This window comes from Medicago sativa, chromosome 5, assembly GCF_051527215.1.
Source record: "Medicago sativa cultivar Bolivia chromosome 5, Bolivia_mono, whole genome shotgun sequence".
Classification (NCBI taxonomy): domain Eukaryota; kingdom Viridiplantae; phylum Streptophyta; class Magnoliopsida; order Fabales; family Fabaceae; genus Medicago; species Medicago sativa.
The window spans coordinates 40,643,966-40,654,799 of record NC_140753.1 but is presented as its reverse complement, the minus strand read 5'-3'; positions in this window follow the sequence as shown (position 1 = coordinate 40,654,799).

Sequence of the window (10,834 nt, the reverse complement as noted above, 5' to 3'; positions counted from 1 at the left end):
CTATAAATATAAGTGAAAGACTCAACATTACTTGCACCATTGCAAAGCATACAAGAAAACATCTGAAAAGTGTTTGAAGCTTTAGCATTTAAGTTGATCATCACTGAGATTTCAAATTGTCTCTTAAAGTGTAAATCAATTCTCTCTTATCTTATTAAAGATAATTTCACCCTACATTCTTCTCTTGCCTGATTTCAATCATTCAAACTTCATACAAATTGTAGTCAGAGTCTCATCTAGATTTAGGGGGTACTAAAGTGTTAGTTTGAGCAAAGATTGTAAAAGTCTAAGTGGGTAACTTAGCAAGAAGGTGCAAGCCTGATGAGGCTTAAAGAATATGTAACAGCCCGATTTTTCGTTTGATTTATTTTATTATTTATTTATGTGTGTTATATGTGCTCATATGTGAATAATTGCCTCTGTATGTATTTTTGGTTGAGATACGTAGAATTCGGTGTTAGAAGGGTATTTTAGTCATTTTGGACTTAGGGGCATTTTGGTCATTTTATGAGTAGGGGTAATTTTGTAATTTTGCTGAGGATTATTTTTAGTGCTTAGAGAGAGCTAGTGTTATTTTACTAAGTACGAGGGAGTTGTAGTGAATTGTTTTATTACAGGTAGGTGACCGTTAGTATTACATTTAACGTTAAGTGAGTAGTAACATTTTGGGTTAGAATAGAAATGGGTTAGGCCCATTAAGGCATTGTGAGTTGAGTTCAATTAGTTGAACCTATATAAACTCTACTTGGTAGAGAAAATAGGGTTTTACCAACATTTTCATTTTCATTAGAGAGAAGAGGTAGAGAGAAAGAACAAGAGAAGAAAAGGGTTTGAGGAGAAGGATCTAGAGGGAGCTAGAAGAGGCTAGAGAATCAAGTGTTGGGAGCTAAAGTGAAGCCTTAGTGTTGATTGTGAAGAATTAAGGTAAGGGGGTTAGAATTCAAGCATAATCAATAGTTGTAGTTAATCCCTAATTATTTGATTAAGTTGTTAATTGGGATTTTGTTGTAGGAATTTCGTGCTTAATTATGATGATATGATTATATGCATGAATTGGATGATAATTGTGTTGATGTTGTTAAATTTGCATGTTAAAATGGGTATATATGAACATGATGAGTTTTTGTATGAAGTTGATGATGAATAATGTTGTGGTTGTTAGATTGATGATGAATTCATGTTCAAATGTTGTTGTTGTTGTTTAAACATGTGTTGTTGATGAATTGATGCATTGGGTGACATTGAAATGGTGAATTGGTGATGAATTTGTTGATGTTGTTGAAAGTTGAGAAAGTTTGGTGAAGTGATGAATTTTGTTGTGTTGATGCTTTAATTTCACAACTTGTGCATGTTTAAGTGTTTTGGAACATATATGACCTATAAACATCTTTGGGATTAAGTTTTGGGGTTTGGAAAGATCAAAATGGGAATTTTGGGGTGAAAAGTGTAACACCCTCCTTGATTATTTAATTCTTTTAATGAGTTTTAGCATATATTTATATGTGGTTTATGTGATTTTTGAGATTTACGTGATTCATATGATTTTTGTGTGAATTAAGTGGATTATATGATTTATGTGAGTTATACGATTTTTAGAGATATTATGAGGTGATGTGACTTATTTTATTATTTAATAAAATAAGATTTGAAAATAAAATAATAATTGAGATGTGGGGCTCTTTTATAAATTTAGAGAGTTTAGTGGTTAAGAGGAAATAGAAAGAATAGAAGAAGGTGTTATAAATAAAGAAGTTAGGTTTAGAGAAAGACATAACGTACGATCAGTTTTGGTGGAAAAGGGAGAAAAATCAAGAGAAAAGGAGAGAACTCTGGAGGCTGCCGATTTCATCTGTTATAAGGTAAGGGTGAGACTATCTTTCACTAATATTAAGTCTGTAAATCATTAGGTTGCATTTAACATGCTTTAGGATGAGTTTGTGAGATTATGAGAAATTAGGTTTTGAGTGAGGATTGATGATTATATGATGGAAAACTAATGAATTGATGTAAGAATCATGTACAGGCCTTAGATAATCCATAAGGTGATGTTTAGAAGTTGTTTTGAGGTTAGAACCATGTGATTAGAGGAAAATTTGTAAAGAAAATGAATTCTGTCCGAGCTGACATTCATTGCTCGCAATGGCGAGTAACGTAACTCGCATCGCGAGCTATGAACTTCATCGTTCACCTCGCGAGTAAAAGAGCTCGCAACCACGAGCAACCCAGTAGAAAATCTGATTTCCTAAATTGATGTTTTGGTTCAAGTTTTATATGGTTTAGAGTGCCTTAATAGTTATAAGAATGATTAGGCAAGTTTTAGGATTTAATCTGGGCATGAGGAAGTTAAAAATGGGATTTTTGGGTGTAAAATGTCAAGAACCCGAGAGCTACCAGAATCTAGCTCGCCTCGCGAGCACCTGAGCTCGCAATGGCGAGTAGTCCAATTTGTGAACTACCAACCGCGAGTAAATGAGCTCGCCCGCGGCAACTCAGTAACAGACAACCTTGTTAGGTTTTTGCGATCCTTTTCACACATGTAGTCTTGAGATGAACTTGGATTAGGGAATGAAGGTTGTTTAGAATATTGGAAGCTGTCCAGAAGCCTAAGTTGAGATGGCTAAGATTATTTAATGATGTGATATTGTTATTTATGCATTATATATGTTATTTATGATGCTTATGTTGATGCGATTAAGATGCTATTGTTATCATTTGATACTATTATGTTATGATGCTGATATGATATGACTTTATAAGTGCTGCATATGTTGTTGTTGATCTTTATTAAGATGTAAATGTCGGTCTAAGTCAAGGAGTTATAAGATGTTCATGAAGTTTCTAAGACGTAAGATGTTGAGTCCATGCATACTCATTTAAAGATGAGGGCTCATGCCCTGGAGCTTTTGCTCAACCAGAGACGAGGGCTCATGCCCTAGGAGCTTTTGCTCAATAGCGACGAGGGATTATGCCCTAGATTGGTACCACATGCATTTGCATTTCATAATGATTCGAGATGGTTTAAGACGTTAAGAGTTGCATAGTCGAGTTTAGATGCATTGTCGAGTCAAGATGTTAAGTTGTGATGTTTTAACGAAGTGATTAAAGATGTAATATGATTATGATGTTATGTGACGATGATTATGACTGATGTATGATGATATATTTGTTAAGATGAATTGATGATAAATATGTATTTGAAAATAATTGTTGAATTATATGAAATTTGAGTTGTTAAATGTAATTTATGATTTATATACTTAATATTATTGTTTGAGAAATCTCACCCTTTCTGCTTGAAAATGTTGCTCTTCGTATGGGTAACTTGCAGGTAATCAAGATTAGGCGTGGTCGTGAGTAGACTCCTCACAAGTGTGTCCTTAGGTGCTCTGATACGTAACGGGATGGGAGTTTTGACATGTTTTCTATTCCTTACGTATTGTTTTATGAGATTTTTAATGAAGTTGTTAGATTGAAATGATTATGATGTTTTAGACTATTTATGAGACTTTTATGATGAGGCCTTATGTGCCAAAGACTATTTTTAGATGTCGAATAATTCCGCTGCAAGATATTAAGTACTTTCTTGATTTAATTTTTGAAGGATAAATTATTATTTAATCCATTTATTATTTTTATGAAATGTGACATTCCGTTTACGATGAATTACTCTGATTTTATTAAGAAATTTTTATGTTGGGAAAACGGGGTGTTACAATTGGTATCAGAGCAGGTCGGTCCGTCCGGCCAAGTAGTTGGGTCGCGTTATGTCGTTTTACAGTTTTGTACTGTATTTAAGTTGTACTTATTGATGTTTGTTATGTAGAGAACCAATACCTGGTATGAACTGGTTGGAGTACAACCATGTTCATATTAATTGTTTTAGTAAGTCAGTGTACTTCTCTTCTGTTGAAGAGGAAAGTGGAGCAGAGTTCTTGTCTACTAAGCAGCTGAAAACAGTTAGAACGCGATGGAATCTTGATGTTTTCATTGATGGCGTCTTTGTCCATTGAGAATCAAGCAGTGATTGATAGGTTACAAGTGGTATGCGATTTCCCTGAAGTCTTCCCTGATGAAATTCCTGATGTGCCGCCAGAGAGGGAAGTCGAATTTACAATTGATCTTATTCCGGGAACAAAGCATGTGTCTATGACACCTTACCGTATGTCAGCGTCTGAGTTAGCTGAGTTGAAGAAACACTTGGAGGATTTGCTAGATAAGAAGTTTATAAGACCGAGTGTTTCACCTTGGGGAGCGCCGGTGTTGCTGATGAAGAAGAAAGACGGTAGTGTGAGGTTGTGCATTGATTATCGACAGTTAAATAAAGTGACGATAAAGAACAGGTATCCACTTCCGAGAATTGACGATTTGATGGATCAGTTAGTGGGTGCAGGTGTGTTTAGCAAGATTGACTTGAGATCGGGTTATCACCAGATTAAAGTGAAAGATGAAGATATGCAGAAGACAGCTTTTAGAACACGATATGGACACTATGAATATAAGGTGATGCCTTTCAGTGTTAGTAATGCACCTGGTGTGTTTATGGAGTATATGAATCGCATCTTCCATGCATTTTTGGATCGCTTTGTGGTTGTGTTCATCGACGATATTTTGATATACTCCAAGTCTGAAGAAGAACATGCTGAGCATTTGAAGATTGTTTTGCAAGTTCTGAAAGAGAAGAAGCTTTATGCTAAGTTGTCTAAGTGTGAATTATGGTTGAACGAAGTAAGTTTTCTTGGCCATGTTATTTCTGGTAGTGGTATTGCAGTTGAGCCGTCTAAAGTTGATGCAGTATCACAATGGGAGACTCCTAAGTCGGTTACCAAGATTAGAAGCTTTTTGGGACTAGTCGGTTATTACAGAAGATTTATAGAAGGGTTTTCTAAGTTGGCACTTCCGTTAACGCAGTTGACTTGTAAAGGAAAAGCTTTCGTGTGAGATGTTCAATGTGAAAACAGTTTCAATGAATTGAAGAAGCGGTTGACGATGGCCCCAATTTTGATTTTGCCAAAACCCGATGAACCTTTTGTGGTGTATTATGATGCGTCCAAGTTGGGCTTAGGCGGTGTGCTTATGAAAGATGGTAAAGTGGTTGCTTGTGCATCAAGACAATTGAGAATTCATGAACGAAATTATCCTACTAATGATCTTGAATTAGCTGCAGTTGTATTTGTGCTTAAGGTTTGGAGACATTACTTGTATGGTTCGAGATTTGAGGTGTTTAGTGATCACAAGAGCTTGAAGTATTTGTTCAATCAGAAGGAATTGATATTTGAGATGATGAATTAACCATTATCAAACCCTCCGCGTTCGCTTCCACAGTTTGATAATAATTAATTCATGTTAAAGCGGTGAATTTAGATTAGGAATTAAGGTAACATATAATTAGGGTTTAAGGCTTGGCTTGATCCGGATTACGTCATTAGACTTATCCAACGATCCCAAGACAAAGAAGTCTACTCACTCATGTTCATCGTAGACATGGGGGAAGAAGAGAGAAAACGGTAAAGTAAATTGCAAAGAAGAAAGTAAATAAAATAAAGACTTTTATTGAAATAATACTTAAAATATTCAAAGGAATGGTGAATGTTTATGGTGGAGAGCTACTCTATTTATAGCTTTACAATCGACTTAGAAACTAAGCAACTAAAAGGGCAAAATAGTAAAGCTGCAACAGGGTAACTTGGGCTTGAAGAAAAGCAGCAAAAGTGGCTTCTGGAGGTGGCACGGCCGTGCCACATGTTGGCACGGGCCGTGCCAAGCTTCTGACTTGGTGGGAATATATTTTTGTCCCGTATCTTCGTATTTTCGCACTGTATTTGCTCCAGTCCTCTTTCTTTTGCTCCAAGACACCTTCCACCATATATTCGTTCGTAAAATATAATAAAAAGCAATTTGAAGTAAAATATTCAAAAAGGAAATAAATTTCAATAAAATCAAATCAAATCTTTAATAAAACTAAACTAAATAATGCAATAAAATCAACTAATTAATGACTCATCAAACTCCCCCACACTTGAATCTTTGCTTGTCCTCAAGCAAAAGGCAATAGACATAGCAGCAACAAAAGATTAATCATGGCAATACTATTAAGAACACATGTCTCAAAAGAAAGGTTTTGCTTCAAGTACACTAATCAAAATTTCAAACATTCCTCGTGAACCTATTCAACCCAACATCAAGTCTTAAGTGAGTGTGTGTGTGCAGTCTAACCTTTTTCTTGCTCCTGTATAAGACAGATATTATGAGGAACAGGTTCTATCCTTAATGCTAAAGTAACCGAGAAAAGTCCTTTCTTCATTTCATGTAAGAGTGATGGGAATTTAAGTTAAAATTAAATTAAATTAACAATTAAGCACAAAGAGGCTGCAGATGCTTAGGGGCTATCTATCCTCATAGGAAGTCTTTTTGGATGTGATTGTCCTTTCCTCCTAGATTTAAAATCACCCTAACTAGTGCTGCAAAATTTTATCATCTCCGCATAGGAAGTCTTTTTGGAGAGGGTGTCCTTTCCCCCTAGCATTGATGAATTTATTTTCCTCATTCGAGGGATTTGGAACTTAAGTTCAATTAGGGAGTCACCACCACAATTAGGAAGTTAGGGATTGTCCTTTCCCCCACATGTTGGTGCCATTCTCCCGCCCCATTTAACTTTAACAATTTAGGAATAAAACAATAAAGCACAATTGATTAATTTCCCACACAAACTTATACTACTTTTACTCTAAAGACTTTAAAGGGTCGAAGTTAACACTAAAGATAGAACGTGCTCCTTAAAATACCTATTCATACACTTGCTCAAAGATTGCAACCGGGTGCTTTTCTCATTGGAGAATTTTTCACAATAAAACAAGATATAGGTATAGCAAGAACAAAAGAAACACAAGAAACTACTTTCATGTACAAGAAACAACCTTTAAAGAAGAGACAAAACAAAAAAATTTATGCCATATTTTACATTAAAAACAAGTTACTAGTCATGCCTTTCGCTATAAAAACAAAACAAAAGAATAAAGTTCAAGGGAGTTTGGAAACACTACGACTCTAGACACTTTATTAGCCCCCCCCCCCCCCCCCCACACACACACACTTAGGGGAAGCATTGTCCTCAATGATTCAAAAGAAAAAGAAATTAAAAGAGAAGAAGAAGTAGAAGAAGAAGAAAGTAGGAGTAGAAGAAGAAGAATTAGAGAGAAGAGGGAGAAGAAGGGAAGAGAGGAAGAGGAAAGCTCACATTTGTTTATTGAGGTCCGTAAGGAGGACCTTGAAGTTGGAGGTGTTGCATCATCCGACGGAGCATCTCATTATTTTCATCATTGACACGGTTGCCCTGTTGAACTTCATTGTGAAGGCCGGATATTTCAACACCTTGCCTTTGTTGCTCGGTGCTCATCCTCTCGATCTCATTATGAATCCATGTCCATCGTTGGTCTTCATTAAGTTCACCAGCTTCATGGCCATGGTATTCTTCCTCTTGGTGCAAGTTAGCACCTTCTCCTACATCATGGTGCAAGTTAGCACCTTCTCCCTCATCATCATCTTGCTCACCAAGAACCTGCACATCATCAACACACAACCAATTTTCTTCCACCTCGGTGGTAGTCCGAGATGGGTTAGGCAATAAAAACATGATTGGCACATTTATCTTAAGTTGATAATGGATTGGTGGACGATGTTTAATGAAATTCATAGCAATGAGGGTTTCCCAGTTAAGCTTATTGTTTCCCTCAATTGGTTTGATCCCTTCATCATCACTCACACCAAAACACCTAGCTATGTATGTAATGATGCCACCCACCACTATGTCTCCCTTTCCGGGTGGTCAAGTACCTAAAAAGTCTAGTAATCAATCAAATAAAAACCAGTGTTGACGGGGTGGTTGTAGAGCATTGCCCATAGCATGAACAACTCATCGGTTCTAGTGTTTCCTAGCTCGATTCTACCCCAAATAGTGCAAGCCATGACCCTCTGAAGGTACCTAAGTACGGGGTTATGAATGTTACTAGCTTTGTTGGCTCTAGGAACATAGTTGTCAAGGCCGGTGATACGTTTCCAAAAGGCAGCTGGGTCATAGTTATCCGGTTTTAGACTATCATCCCAATGATCATGAATATACCCCTCATTGACAAAACCTAAGGCTTCACAAAAGTGCTGAAGAGACATATTATAATCAACATTCATTAACCGGAAAACATCTCTATGGTTAGGGTTATCAAAATTCAGCTTATCTTTGGTAAAAACAATAGAGCTCAAAAATTCATAAGTGAAATTCTCATAACCCAGCATAGGTGTTAACATATCAGTCCAACCTAACCTTCCTATTAGCCTAAAAACATCATCTCTAAGCCCTAGCACATTCAAATCATAAGAATCAGGATATCGAGAGGGATGTAAGGTCTTAGAGATAAGAATCTTGTACCTGTCCCGTTGAGAGTTGTCTTTAAACTTGATCCCATGATTCTTGACTTGTGCTTGCTTCTTTGAGGGAGGACCGAAAGAGCTTGCTGGTTCCTTACCACTTCTTCTTGAAGCCATTGACCTTGGTTGTGGATTTGTTTGAAGGTTTAGGATTTTGGAAGAATTTTGTTGGAAAGGATTGGTTTAGGGTTTGGGTTGATGTTTGAATAAGGTTTAGAGGTTTGGTTATGGAGATTAGTTAAGAATTTGTGGTTTTTGGGTTAGGTTTTGAAAGATTAGGTTTTTGGTGAATTATGTGTTTGAGTGGATGAAAGTTGTTTTTGATTGGTGGTTTGTGGTTTGGGTGAAGTTTGTAATTGATTTGTGGAAGAATTGAATTGGATTGATGGAGTTTTGAGGAAGATATGAAGGTGCGAAGATGGATTGTTATGGAGGTTTTAGAGAGAAGTTTGATGGTAGAGAGAGGTTTGTGTTTGAGAATGAATGGAGAAGAAGAGAAAAATTGGGTTTATAGAAGGCTAGGAATCGGGCACGGCCGTGCCACCCTTGGCACGGGCCGTGCCAACATTTTGTGGGTCTTGGCCTTTTTGTGCTTCAAATACTTGGCACGGCCGTGCCAACCTTCTGGTCAAAGAGACTTCAAAAATTTTCAATTTCTTGAATCGTACTTGGACAATTACCTACAAAACAACTTAAAACAAGGAAAAACAAACAAAACAAAAACAATTAAATGCATGGGTTGCCTCCCACGAAGCGCTCTTTTAGTGTCATTAGCTTGACGGTTAGAAAGAGTCCTTAGAATGGATCAAAGATATCATATTGTGTAGATGACGTTATAAAACGTTCTTTCACATTATGATCGTTAAGCATGCAACAAGAGTAAATAGCGGGACCTTTCATAACGTTTTCCAACTCAAATCCTACCATCTTATCACTCACTTGAAAGACTATCCTACCGTTCTTGACATCTATAAGAGCTCCCGCAGTAGCGAGGAAAGGTCTACCTAGGATTATAGGGACGTCTTCGTCCTCTTCAATGTCAACGACTACAAAATCAGTTGGGATGTATATCCCTTCTATCTTAACAGGTATGTCCTCAACAAATCCTACTAGTTTCATGGTAGAACAATCAGCTAACTTCAATTCTATTTCGGTAGGTTTCAACTCTCCTATCCCTATCCTTTTAAGAAGAGACAAAGGCAGCAAACTAACACTAGCTCCTAAGTCACATAAGGCTTTGTTTATGGTTTCATTCCCAATTTCACATGGTATGGAAAAGCTACCTGGATCTCTAAGCTTAGGGGGTGCCTCTTGAATGATTGCACTAGTGTCCTTAGCCAAAGATATTGTCTCACTATGCTCTATAGGCCTTTTCTTTGAAAAAATTTCCTTTAAAAACTTGGCATATAGAGGCATCCTAGACAAAGCTTCTGCAAAAGGAAGTTTAATGCAAATCTTCCTAAGTATGTTGACAAATTTTTCAAACTTACCCTCTAATTTAAGCTTAGTAAGGTTTAGTGGGGATGAAGTTTTGTTTTCTTCAAGCGGTTTTACTTCTTCTATCACAATTTTATCACCTAAAGGCTTGACACTTTCTTTCCCAATGTTTTTAACCTTAGCAAAAGTTTCGCCTAACTTACTACCCCCAAAAGATATAACATTAACTTGGGCTTTGGGATTGGCTTCAGTTTGACCAGGAAAGACTCCCTGTGTTTGGGAAGAGGTAGCCACTTGTTGGGCTATTTGGGCGATTTGAGTTTCAAGCATTTTAGAGTGAGTAGCAATAGAATCGACTTTGGTATTGAGCTTGGAAAGAGAATCATTCAAAAATTCAGTTTGGTTTTTGAGTTCTTGAAGTTGTTTGTTTTGGTTGGCAATAGAATTTTCCAACAAAATTTCCAAATTAGATTTATGAGTGAATCTCTGGTTGTTTGCATAACCGGGTGGTGCTACTTGTCCATAGGGATTTTGGTTTTTATAAAAATTTTGATTTTGTCTCATCCCTTGGTTGTATTGAGCATAGTTCATTTGCTCAATAGCGTTAATAGCACTACCTAGTTGGCAATCAACACCAGCATGACCAGTTATACCACAAATTTCACAAGAAGAAGTAGAAGCAGAATTAATAGTACTAACATTGAGTTTTTCTAGTTTTTCAGTTAGTGTATCAATTTTAGAAGCAAGGTGATCATAGTTAGAGACTTCGTACATACCTGCCTCCTTTTTGGAGGATGAAGAACTAGTGATGGCTCTCTCGTCGGTCCATTTGTAGTGATTTTGAGTCATGTCTTCAATCAAGGCATATGCCTCCGTATAGTTCTTGTTCATAAGAGCTCCACCTGCAGCTGCATCAACAGACATCTTAGTAGTATAAGACAAGCCATTATAAAAAGTGTGGACTATAAGCCACTTCTCT